This window comes from Carex rostrata, chromosome 7 (genome assembly GCF_964058835.1).
Source record: "Carex rostrata chromosome 7, lpCarRost1.2, whole genome shotgun sequence".
NCBI lineage: Eukaryota > Viridiplantae > Streptophyta > Magnoliopsida > Poales > Cyperaceae > Carex > Carex rostrata.
In genome coordinates this window covers 479,593-494,019 of record NC_135924.1, presented here as the reverse complement: position 1 = coordinate 494,019, position 14,427 = coordinate 479,593, and the positions used below count along the sequence as shown (strand labels likewise).

Sequence of the window (14,427 nt, the reverse complement as noted above, 5' to 3'; positions counted from 1 at the left end):
CCTAAATTTTTAGGCCTGTCAGTTTGGGCCGGGCAGGCGGCCCATTGGCAAAATACCCGTGGGCTTAGCAAAATACCAGTTTGGGCCGGGCAGGCGGCCCATTTCCACTTTTTTAAAAGTGATTTTCCATTCCCGTCAAATCGCATCTCGTATAATCTCGTAACATCTGAACAAGCCCTAAGACATGGTGGCACCGGCATGCATGCAGCCCTTTTTTTAATTTTTGTGTATGATGGATCGGATGTAATAAGTGGTGGTATGCATGCAGCTCTTTTTTTAATTTTTTTAATCTCTTAATTGTGACTACATTGCCAGCTTTAATTATCTAAGCAAATACAGGTGTAATTATTTGAACATGTCCATTTTAGTACCAGCTAGCTAGCTAGCATTTACCTGTGCATGATATGATACCTCATACAGCTCTCCTCTTGTTGCCAGTATATAAAATGTATTGCATGTGCCAGTATATAAAGAGGAAAATTAACTAATTAACAATGTTATTTACTTTTCTATTTCTGTACATATATATATATATATAATTGCAAACATTTGTAAAAGAGATTTTACAAACATTTGAAAATAAGCAGAATTTAATTATTGGTCGTCTACATGCTGCTCAAGAAATCGAACAAGTGCGAGACCAGCAGCCCATACATCATCCTCCATCACAAATTCATCCGGTGAATGACTAATACCGCCACGGCACCGTACAAACAGCATACCAATCTTGGTTAATTTAGCCATGGCCATTGCATCATGTCCAGCACCACTCATTAAAACAGGCATCTCACCTAAAACATCACTTGACAATTCTCTTATACTTGAATCCGCTGCATTCTTCAATTGTGACCTCAACTCTTTGTCACAATGTGTTGCCTCAGCGCTATGCTGAAAACATAAGTATATATATATATAATTGCTTCATTCAACAATTCTTGCTCAACTCAACAATCAAACTAATTAATTAATTACCTTTTGTTCAACTGCACAATTCACCAGCCGACCATCACATTTTTCTGAAATTTGCTTGGAGAATTCAAACACAATTGCTTCCTTGGCCTTGTCATCCATTGCTCTTATATCTACTGTAAAATTCACCTGTCATGATATGACATTGCTTGCGCTGGGCCAGCAAAATAGCTCACCTACTGTGCATACCAGTCCGGCAAAGTCAAAGGAATTATGCAAATCATCAGTCTTTAAGTACTTGTCAGGATTTCTACAGAGAGATTCCAATGTTACTATGAGATCTGCTGAAGCAACCATTGGGTCCTGACGCAACAGCATTGGTACCGTTCCTGCATGCCCTTGGGTCCCACTCACTGTAACCTACATATCACATATGATATAGCATAGAGTGAATAGGATTTAATATCAGCTATCAATAAATTAAGCACTTAATTAGATATTCTGTGCCTGGCCTGCTGGTTTTGCAGCAGTGCCAGTACTAGGTACGGTTCTTTCTGGTAAGGATGCAATTAATAATGGAAGCATAAAAATTGAAAAATAAAAATATAAAACACTCACTGTCAACATAGCTAAATAACTAAATAACAATACTACTAAACATGACTGACTGGGTGGGACAGTATGTTGGTACCAGACCTGGCTGGTACAACATAACATGGGTTAGTTAAGTGTACCAGACCAAATTAACTTGGTCAGATAAGAAAAGGCTGCCTGTTTTGTAGGACCCATATACATACCTTCAATCATGTTTGACCCGCAATTCATTTCACCACACCTAGAAGATAATTAAGTGTTTCTAGCACTGGACCTTGTTCAATATGTACCTACAAATAAAAATAAAATTCAAAGCATTTCACACAAGTCCTTACATTGGATAATTCACAATTGATCCTGCAAAAGCTTATATATATTTCATTTTCTGAAAATTAAGAATGCTTATCAAACTCTTCTAATTTATTAATTCCTGATATATATAACCAGCTTTCCCATTATCACATTTTAGGAGCATATATACTTTTTTATCTCTATTTTAAAGGAGTAAATATTATATTTCCTGAAATAAAGTCCTCCCAAGAAAAATTACCTTGATATAAGTTATATCAAGGTAATTTTTCTTGGGAGGACTTTATTTTAGGAAATAACCCCAAACAGACTCTGAATTATACCGAACTTGAGAAAGGATTTCATCGGTAGCTTCTACAGAGTTCTCCTTCAAAACATCTTGCAACGTAAATCCACTGAAGGAAGAATTTTAGACAACAAAACATATTAATTAGTATTCTATATAGTTTAACTTGTTGAACAAATTAAATTAAATAGCTAGGTTGAAATATTAACCTCTTGTCAGATACTTGTAGAATAGATGTTGGTAGAATACCAGCTATAGCAGCACTACTTCCTAGAAAAGTAGACTGGAACCTAATACCCTCCTCATCACTAAATGCAATTACCTGAATAAAAAACATAAAATATTTTAACTTCTTCTACAGTATCCAAAAATATAAAGACCAAAAATTGTGATTTGTGATATCATCATCATACCATATATACAGATATGAAGTAGCTACTTACTGACGTATCAGTTTTGTCAATTAACAAATATTGGCTTTTGAGTCGGTGGTTTGGAAAATCGGCCGATTCCGAGTTGACTCGGCTGTTGGAACGGAATCGGCCAGAGACGATCCGATTTTTCCTGAGTTAACTCAGCTATACAAGTTATGTACAGAAAATTGATAAAATTGAAGCGAAATCGGAAAAATTGACCGAATTTTCACTCATTCTCTTCTTTCTAGAGCAAAAATTCATTGTTTCGGTGATTCAATCGGGCCAATTTTAGATTTTTTGCAATGACAGTAGAAACGATTTGTGGAAATCGCGTCTCAGAACAAAAAAAAAAAGAAGAATGGTTAAATCCTTAGATATTTTGTATAGACTTGGTGTATGAATGTTATACTGTTTTATTTTCAAAATATAATATGGTTTACAGTGGACCATGTCCAGTCCAATTATAAAAATGGGGTAGCGGAATCAGCCGATGCTGAATGTCAAAATGTCGTATTGAGGCACTGAGCACTAATGCTATTTTATTTGCTTAGCTATTAATAAATGTTGTCTTATTTAATTCCATATTGATTATCTTATTAAATACACAGTGATTTAATTTATTATTATTATTTTTATTTGACTAGTAATTTTATTTATTTATTTTATAAATTAAGTTTTTATTTTATTTTACTTTGACTTAAGCAAAAAAAAATATTTTCTTTGAAGATAAATTAATGAATACAAAATAAATATGAAAATTTAAAAGTTAAAATCAAACATTTTATTTGTCTTTGGTGAATTTATTAAGTTTTTTTATTATTTTATAGAAGTCTATTTAATTTTTAAATTAGATAAATATTAATTTTACAAGTAATACACTGTAAATTTGATTGTTATCCTTCCAAATTTAATTATTATTAGTGTTGGAGTGGGTTATTTGATAAATTTAGCACAAAATGTGCTTCTGTCAAAATAATCTGAGTTTCCGATCCGATTCGTCCGATTCCGACCGATTCATCCGATTCCGATTCCAATTCTGATTTTCAGAACATGAGACTTATTAAACGAGTGATGGAGCTAGCGAGAACATGCTTGCTCATGGAAGGGGAGAGGAGACCTGATATGAGACAAGTTGCTGCCATGCTTCACACAGCAATAAAAGACATGGACGGTCCTACACAAGAGATTGCTGAATTCTCAATTACCAGTGACTTGGAGATGCCCGACTTCAGCGAGTTCGAGATGCCCGACTTCAGTACATAGCAAATTTGTGTGTGTGTGTGTGTGTTTTTTTAAGTACTGTATTGGCTATTTTGTGGTTTTTCTTATATGACTAGGATGGCTATTTTGATATTGCTGTTGAAACTTCGGTTACTTACATGAACGGTTTTCTGAGCCAAGGTTTCTAATCCAATTTAGTGAGAGCCCCTTTCGCATCGACACATCCACCCTATAAAGAGATCCATCAAAGGCTTGTTTTAATTGGTGCAATTAAGGAGTTTTGTGATTAACTCAAAGTTTTCGGACATCACTTAATTATATTATTCTTCCGGCCTACTCTCTATTCTATTGGTTGTTCTTATGGTGAAGCAAGACAATACAATATTAATTTGCGGTTAATTAATGTCTCCACCACTAAGACTTTTATTGGTATATCTCCGGTTAATTAAGATCTCTACCACTAATCTAATATTTTTATTCTCCTTATCATAACTCGGTTAATCTAATGGTAACTATATTTCCAGATGCGGCTATCACATAATGATCTAGACTAACAAACGAAATTGTGTTATATCCTAAACTTTTTTTTTTATTAGTTAAAAGTACCATTAATTACGAGCAATTAAAATTTATTCTAATATATAAATATAGATGGAAATTCATATCTGAGCACTTGATACTTAATTAAAAATTTCAATACACTCGAAACCTTAAATTCAATTGGAAATTGAAAATTTACGTTGATAATTAAATATAATTGATCATAATGAAGAAAAGAAATTAACCGACCACACAAACGACAATATTGCCTAATCCACATCTATTCCTTTTATTTCATTTCTAAATTATTTTCCAGTGGACCCTACCTAGGGTTGTAAACGGATCCAAATCCAAATCCGTGTAATTCGGAGTGGATAATTGCTAAAATACGGATCCGGATTTCTGGATATATCCCCCAGTTTCAAACCAAAAAATTAACTTCCATTTTCAAATCCATTTATCGAAGTTGCGGCGCATCAATTCTCTCTCCACGCTCGGCAATATTGAAATATTTCGGCCTCTAAGGCCTTATATCCTCTATACGCAAAATTTGTGAGACTAAATTTATTCTGACATCCGGACATTCGTTATGAATCAAATAGTTGTATTTTTTTCAAAACCGTCAAAACTTCTTCTCACGGATCCGCACAATCTATATCCAACCAAACGGAGACAAGACACATATTTGTTCAAAAATTATATGAAAGTGAGATGTTTGATAGTTTAAGATCTTGAATTTGTAAATTCTTATTGACATGTTTTTTTATTATTATTATTTTCAAGGTTCCATATTTTTTTAATGTTAATGTAACATCCCCGAAAAATTGAATTTTTGTTATTTGTAGTTACAAGGTTTTATTTATAATGTTTAATATACTATATGTCTCTATTAAAAAAAAAATTAAGGTATAATATATATATATTTTTTTAAATCTTCGCAGAAGTTGCAAAGTCATGAGAGGGAATCGAACTCTCGAAACTTTGGGTACAATAACTCTAGGGCCTTTTAATTAAGGTATAATATATTAAGTGAAGAAAAATATATATATATTTATATTATATGTTAGGTTTTCTATTTTAGCGTTTTAAGTAACAAATGATAACCGACAATAAATTATAATAATATAATTTATTTTCATTTATATCCATTTTAAAATAAAATAAAATTAAAATTAAAATGCAATCCCTTACCATGCGGCCATTCGTGACATCTGCATGAATGGTAAAACCCGGCTTTCCGTCTTTTTTTCAGAACTGGACCGAACGTCGACCCGGTAAAGCTTCGCGCGGGTCAAAGGTTCACTGGTCGGACCGATGGGTCAATCGGTTCAGCCGCTAGTTTTTTAAAACATATATAACTTATTATCCGAGAGCTAAAATAGCTATTTACTTTTATCTCTATGTATATATTTGATTAAACAAAACATATATATAATTCTAACAAATAATAACATTTATAAAACAATAGATAAAAATCATAAAATAGAAAAAAAAATTAGAAAATAATAGAAGTTTAATATTTTGATAGCACTGACTTGAACTGTTGACACATTCCATATTAAAAAGAAATTCATATTCATGATTCTGTTGATGAGTAAAAGGAATTCAAAATTCAACTTTAACTATATTGCTTTATTTAAAATAATTATAAATATCAATAAAGAAAGTGTTATCTATTTCACAATTCAATTTTGAACGGGGTATGATACATTAGTCTAATTGATCATGCTTGAACAATGATGTACCAGTACCATCACATGATATTTTTTTTTTCCAGTATATGCTTCTTTTTTATTTCTCATACAAATTTACCAAATCCACACCTTCACTGTCCTTATCTCTATCTAATCTACTGTCAAGTTCACAAATCAATTTAGTACTAACTGAGTGCAATTTGGTACTGGACCAAAATGCTCTTTGGTTTGAGCATTTCATCAAACATCTTATATGCATGGAACTATTCAATAAAATTGACTCAAAGTTTTTCATAAAATTACTTACTGTTCTTGATTGCAGCAGCTTCTTTGTGATTCGGATTCAATCGAAGTCTGGAAAACAATATTAATCCACCACCAAATTGATAATAGAGAGGAGGTCAAAGTAGAAGGAGATTTGAATGAGATTTCAGAAAAATAACTTTCCATCTCTATCAACGAGAGAATGCAAGAAATCATAGGAGAATCAGAGAAAGATTTGAGAAATCACAAGAGAAAAGAAGTAGGCAAGAAAGATTTCAGAAATCACATGAGAAGATACGAAGAAGAAATATGTTTTGAACCGGAGTTTTACGCTGGTTGAAATCAACGATCTTATTGATGAACCGGGCGGTTTAACCTCTTATATATCGACGATTCACTGCCTAAAACGATCCAATTGATGAACCGAACCGGATAGGTGACCGGGTCCGATTTTTTCCGGTTGAACCACCCGGTCCGGTCCGGTTCTGATAACACTGTACCGAATCCCTTCAGTTTACTTTCTGAAACCGCCAACCCTGATTTGTCTCAATATACAAGGCCAATTAAATATACCATCATATACAAAGCAATAATTGATTTGTTTCCATTTTGTCTCAGAACCGTCCATATCCTCTCTATATATATCAATTAAAGAATAAAATAAGCAATAAGACATTGCTAAAAATCAAACAGGAATTCTCTGTAGCATCTTCCGCTCCTCTTTTCCTTGCACATCCGATCAAGAAAAATTTCAATATTTGAGTTGAATTTCGAATCCATCGCCATGACTATGAACTATCGTTACAATCTGACTTGAAATTCTTAATTTCTCACTATCAGGTGACCAGACATCTCTACAACTGTATTTTCGTTTTGTATAGTTAATTTGAATATTGGTATTGCATATTGGATTATGATAATATATTTAACGGGATAGCGGGTCTGAGGTTGGAATTTGATATGTGATTGTAGCATCCCATTGTTGGTTGGACATCCTAGTGGGTTGGCGGCCTTCCAATGTTGACGGGCCAAGGAAAAGTGCGATGATGGCGTTATAATCACGCTTTGGATGGTCCAAATCTGGAGTGTGACAATTACTGATGTATCCAACTAAATATATATAAATTATGAGGAGCATTCAAATGCCTCCATTTTTTATGTCTTCATTATGCCTCTATTTTTTTTTAAACTTTAATAACTCAAAATTTAAAACTTAAAAGTCAAAATAAAACCGTTAGATATGATCTACATCATTTTATATATTCACGTGTAAAAAATTATGACATTTCAACTTTATTTTGGTTGTCATCAAGAGCTTGTGTAAACGTACTAATGTGGACAATTTCTAAACGTTGATTTTTCATCTTATTGATTCACATATAAACAAAACCAAAATGTAATAAATTTTTATGAGCACATAAAGAAAATAACATAGATCACATCTAACGGTTATGGTGGAGGCACAAAAAATTAAGACATTTGAACCCTCATAAATTATATGTATTTTTGTTAATATCATGTAGACTCTTTTCTTTTGATGCTTTGATCAGACAGTCAGACAACGAAAACAAAAATATTTTAGAACGTTAAGAGATACGATATGGACTAGCAATTATGTTAAGAAAATTTTAATCAAGTGTTGTTGATTTACCGGATATAATAACAAACTAAATAAAAATTTACCAATTTATATAGCTTCAAAATACAGAAATCCGTACTCATGTTAATAATACTCATGAGTGGAAGTAACTTTTGAATCGAGATCAATAACTGCAATCCAATACATTTTAATTTTTTTCAGTAACACACAAAGAAATAGGGAAAATTTCTAGTGTATCCATGTAAACTTTTAAAATAACCAATTTTCCCATGAAAACACCTTAATATATAATATCTCAATAGAAATCTAACATTCTTTCTTTTATCACCTTTTGTTCATTAAATTTGTTATTTAGACAAATATACCATTTATTTCAAATGGAGATTTCTCTTTAAATGAGCAAAATTGAATAAAAGAGAAGAGCAAAGAAAAAAGATGCTTCATCTTCTTCATCTCCACATCTAAACTCCTCCGATCCGTTGATCTTGCTATGAAATAACTCGACCGATCCACTTTTTAACAAACAAAGAGGTTTCTTGACGTAACTCAAACAGAATGATCCTTTTAATTTGTTTGAACTAATAGCGATGGTAACATATTATTAGTGCTTACTCTAGTTAAATGACTAAATCATAGTTAGGATAGACACAAATTAATATTAACAACAGTACAAAATGATTCATTTTTATTATATAATCTCACGTGTTAAAATACAAAATACTAACAAGAGTATAAAAACAAAAAAAAAAAAAAACAACTGAAGTAGCAATAATCGTCTTTTTTGGCTCTCTAACTCGCTAAAATAGCGGAGCCATCTATTTTTTTTTATTTCGCTTTGTATCCAACAATGTTGAAGTTATTAAGATTACCAGTGCTTTGGATCTTAGGCAAAGTGATATGACTTCGTAAAGAATTGAGAAGGAAGCCAGGATGTACTGGATTTATTTATTTTGAAATGAGTAATTTTTTTGACTAAATAGAGACAAATGTAATGGTGTAAACAACGCAATTCGAAGCAGATAATGCTAATATCAAATTTGTATCCTTATTTCAATAAACAAATATGAATAGTAAATAAATATAAAAATTTAAAACCAAAGCTGTCTTAAATAGATACAGATACAGATACAGAGTGGATAATCCACTAATACATATTCAAATACAGATACGAAAGAAATAATTATCGGATAATTGAGTTATATGAACTTTCATATACAAATATTAATTCAGAAAATTAAGAAAAACAAATTAGAAAAAAAAAATGAGAAAAAAAAGGAAAGAAATGGAGAAAAGGTATGCTGTATGACTTAATATAGAAATGTAATTAAATTTTTGTATATAGAAAAGGTACGTTGTATATCATATGATAGAAAAGGGTAGGCCCAAAATGCTATTTGAAGTTAGACGTCCGGAGGAGTACAAAAATACCGGAATAGAACAAAAGTCTTTTAGTCCCACAACCCTCATGCTAAACTATTTGATCGAGGGTAGGCACATGGTACAAATTGTATTGGATCTCGAAAAATTTCAATTTAGTGCCTACCCTGCCTCTTTGGGTCTGCCCTTGATTAGGATAAACTAGTGATTGATGCAATACGCTTATAAATATGCTCATTGTACAAATCAGAATATAAATTATTTTCTTCTCCAATTCCTCTTGTCTACTTACTATAGCTTGATGCAAAACGGTAGAATTTGTGAAAATGACAACAATCAGTGAATACCACAAAGTGCAATGATTATTTACAAGGTCTAAACTTTTGATTTTGGAAGAACCTAACGTACTAAGGTTTATACAGCTATGCTTTATGTTTTAAGTTTGATTTTTCTTTTTTTCTTTTAAAGGTTTCTTTTTCATGAATTCAGATTTCAATCATGAATAAGCACTCTGCGTGGCTTGCTGTGTTTGCATGTTGAGTGATGATTGAAGATCAATGTTTTGTTTTGCTTTTATTATGTTATTTCGATTCATGAAATGTTATTAATCTTTGGTTTATTTGGTTGTTGGATGGAATTATGTAATGTAATATATTTCCATTTTGCGTTAGCTGATGTGATTGGTGAAGTATTCGTGTAATATGTTTAGTTACTTGTCTATGATTGCACATCACCATCAAAGGTACGAATCTTTGTTGATGTCCTATTTTATCATTTAATTTCCTATTTAATCAAATTAACCATAACTGGAGTAGATGAAGGAGGAGTTTAGACTTTAAACATAGAGCTGAAGAAGATGAAGTCTCTCTTTTCTTTTTTCTTCTCTTTTATTCAATTTTGCCCATTCACAGGGAGATCTCCAATTAAAATGAAGGGGTATACTTGTCTAAAATATAAATTTAGTGAATTAAAGAGGATAAAAGAAATGATATTAAGTTTTTATGGGGATATTGTATATTAAGATGTTTTCATGGGGAAATTGGCTATTTTAAAAGTTTACATGGGTACACTAGAAATTTTTCCAAAGAAATATTTTAATTTTTCCTAAAGAAATATTTTAATTTTGCTTACAACTGCAAAAAATATGGCCTGAAAAAAATGTTGCTTTGGGTTATTTGTCGCGTTCTTTCTAATAAATTCAATTATATAATATTTTATTTATTATTAAAGAAATATGAAAATATTTCGAATATTCCAATAGAAAAATAAAATTATAACATATTCTATTTAATTAAAATAAAAAATCAGACAATTCTATTTCTAATAAATTATTTACCAGAAATAGGATTTTAAATTTGTTGAATAATTTATCGTACATAGGGCATATTTCTAGTAAATTATTTACTGGAATTGGCAGATTTAAAATTTTATTCAAAACATGTATATATTTGAAAATTTTATATTTTTTATATTAAATGAAAATTTCGCACCAAACAGCCTTTTTTTCTTGGAGATAAGAATTTGAGGAATATCTGAAAACGTCCATTTTCTAATTTATTAATGGACTAGACTTTTCAGGGTTATTTAAGTAATTTTATTTATAGTAGATAATTAAATTGTCAAATTTAACTGAACTTGTTGTTTTATAATTATATATTGGTCTGACAATTCATTAATATCTATGGACGCGCGCATATAAAGATTAAAGGTCACAAAGCAGCAGGAAAACTTTATTTAGAAAAAAAAAGAGAGAACAACAAGATAACACTATAAATATTTGTTCAAAGTCACAACAATTTTTGAATTAATAGAGCAAAGTAAGCAATTACAAATTTAGTTATTTTCTTCTATGCCTATAAATTAAGTAAATCACTCACTCTTCTTCAACCAAACTCCATCAATTTGTTTCTGTTTTTCAAACTTCAAAACAACCAGTTGAATTTCTTAAAGACTTTTAGTTGTTTTAAGATACATTAATATATATATGGCTATCCTTTTCTTCTTCATGCTACTACTGTCATTCTCTGTGGCTCAACCAATATTGCAACCCCCTGCCGGATGTCCGACACATTGTGGAGACACCGAGGTACGTTCCATATATATTACTAAAGAAAAGGGCATACTCATGATTCATAGCTTGTCAATTATATAAAAAAAAAAGTGTCAAAATTGCAATCATACATAGAATTACAAAAAGTTAACTGTTATTTACATGATTAACATTAAAAAGTTGCATATAATTACAGGTTACCTATCCATTTGGGATAGGTAAAAATTGTTCCAGATCTGAAGAGTTCAACCTCCTGTGTAATAAGACGAAAGATGGTAGCTACAAGGCAATATCTACTGCAAACGCAGGTGTCGTATCCGAGTTATTAGTATTACACAGCATATCCGCGTCCCAAGGCCAAGCTCGGATTGAGGTCGTTGTTTCTTGGATGTGTTATATTAACTCAAGCTTAACTCGTGGGGCTGAGTTGACTGTTGATTTGACCAATACGCCATTTGTTATGTTATCAAATACCGAAAATATGTTCATGGTATTAGGTAGTGAGACATCTGCATATGTCAAACTTTCGAGTCAATCTATCTGGAACACAACAGGGAGTCAATCTATCTCGTACACAACAGGGTGTACATCTGTGAGCTTGAGAGAGGAGGGACTGGTGAATGGCTCATGCTCTGGTACCGGTTGTTGCCAGATTGCCATTCCATTTGGAATGAAGTCTTATGATATTACATTTGATTTTAGCTTCAACAGTTCTAATACCGCAAGCTTCAGCCCTTGTGGGTATGCGATGCTAATAGAAAAAAACTTCAAATTTAGGACCACATATCTCACCAAACCTGACTCCTTTAACAAGGATGCCAATACATTTTCGGCTAAGGATGCCAAGAAATTTTCAGTTGTTCTTGATTGGGTTGTAGGGAACGAGACCTGCAAAATAGCAAAACAAAATAGAACCCATTATGCATGTGTTAGCACTAACAGTAAATGTGTTGACCACGCCACTGGTCAAGGTTATATATGCAATTGCGCACCAGGGTACCACGGAAACCCCTATCTCCTTAATGGTTGCCAAGGTATTTTATATATATATATATATGTACATTCTACAAATGATATGCTCAACTTTCTTAGTTATAATTAATTATGAATGCTTATATTAACCTCGGCAATCTTAGAGAGAGAAAAAATTGCTCTTCTTTCAGTTAAAAGAAAAGGTCTTGTTTATTGTTGTAAATTTAATCAAAATTAAGTATACTCTCACAGTTGATGCATAATATTGTCTAACTCTCCTATATATTTTTCTTTCTTACTATAAGGTCCCCTTCGGCATGGTGGATTAAGAGGTTAAGGAGTGCTAAGGAGTTCATGTTCGGCAAATAAAAAAGATTAAGAAAGTAGCATGTATTTGAATAAAATATATATGTAATAAGAGAAAGACTACCCTCATATTATTGTTGTCGTATTACAATTTTAATTAAATATATTTCGTTAGAGTAAATTGTGTTAACAAAGTTTGAACAAGGCACCGACTATATATAACAATATGAAAATTAAGGACCTGATAGGCTGATATGATTCAAAACAGTTCGAAATATTAAAATTGGAGAAACGGAAATATAGCTAGCATGAACTATATAATCAATTAAAGCAGCACCACAAAAAAGCACACAGATAAACATGCAGCTCGTTCATAAGCAATATCAAATGACCAAAATAATTATCTGTACCAGTGGTACCAAGTACCATAACCTTAACAAAGTCTCATCTTCACAACTCATTGAGACAAAATGTAATCCATATTAGATACTAAAACAGAAACAAGATATCACTAGAGACAGTTTAGCATATTCAACAAGATCTAATTTCTACATCCTCTTTGATTTCTTGCACGGCTTGGCATATTCTCCCACAAATTATTTCTAATGTCCGTTCGGAGTAAGTCTCCAAGCTATGTTTCATTGAGACCAGTGATAATTCCAGATTGCTCCACGTCTTCATCATCATCTTCCTCGTCTATGGCCCGCTCCTCATCCAAGTGTTGGTATTTTGTCAGTTGTTCTTATGTCCTTTACTGGTTCTTTTTTAAATCCCCCATTTTATCCTTTCTCTGTGCTAATTGATATGTGATTTGCTTGGTTCCAGTACTATATAGTGGCTATGAATGCAAGGTATAAGATTCAAATTGTTGTTTCCTTGTTTTGGACAAATTCAATTGCATATACAATCAAGCTTATTTCAGTACATGCTAAATATATTGCAAATTAGAGAAAAACTGTACCATACTCTTACTGGTACGGTATTGATTCTGACCGGTACAATATGTCGGAGACAGAAAATTACTTCCAAGTATCCAACACATGCATTCACTTATATAGACAATTATTTCCAAATATCCAACATAGACTTTATCCAACATAAGCTTAATTAATTGTGCAATTAAGCATTTAATTAACCAAATTGAGTGCTCTACGGGTGCAATCAAGCATTTAATTACTAATCAATTACACCACATAGCTCTCTTCAGAGAAAAATTGCATCTCGAGATATATAATAAAAATTACTCAAGAAAATACATAGTGGTTTGCACCCGTCTATTTACACATAGCTCTCGAGTAGAAATTTCTGAAGTGTTGTTTGAGAAAATCCAAAGAACATAGAAAATCATATCAAGGTTAACTTACATTTTGAGAAAATCAGTTGAAAAAAACTATTGAATGATTCTCAAGAAAGATGCCAATGAAATAAAAAATGCCTACGAATAAATGAGATGTCAATAGAGAGAGCATCACGACGAGAACAGCCGTGAGGCGTCGGATTTGGATGTTGTTGGTCGGACAACCGTCAATCTCCGACAGAGAGAACGAGTTCTTTTATTTGTGGTACCTAGGTAAGTGTGCTCTCTTCTGATGGGGGAGAATAGAAAATAATAACTAAATGTAAAGGGCTTAAGGAGGTCTCTTGTTGAGGGCATAATTGTAAAGGGCTTAAGGCCGTCTTCATGGATGGGTTGGAGTACTATAACCCCGCAGCAGAATTTTTGTATGCTATGAAGGACAACAGAGTCGAGGAGATATTGGATGATCACATCACATCATTCATGAGTATGGATGGAGAGAACATTGGACTTATTAAACGAGTGATGGAGCTAGCGAGAACATGCTTGCTCATGGAAGGGGAGAGGAGACCTGATATGAGACAAGTTGCTG

General features: G+C 32.3%; 1 pseudogene across 1 annotated transcript; it reads right to left on the bottom strand.

Annotated features, from left to right (window-relative positions):
- Positions 1–532: 532 nt before the first annotated feature.
- On the bottom strand, positions 533–2,527 carry LOC144557415 (putative allantoate deiminase; annotated as a pseudogene). Its single transcript, XR_013512659.1, has 5 exons — positions 2,308–2,527; positions 2,104–2,207; positions 1,707–1,795; positions 973–1,329; positions 533–888 (listed from the first exon to the last, which is right to left on the bottom strand). The product of XR_013512659.1 is annotated as a putative allantoate deiminase (transcript).
- Positions 2,528–14,427: the final 11,900 nt, after the last annotated feature.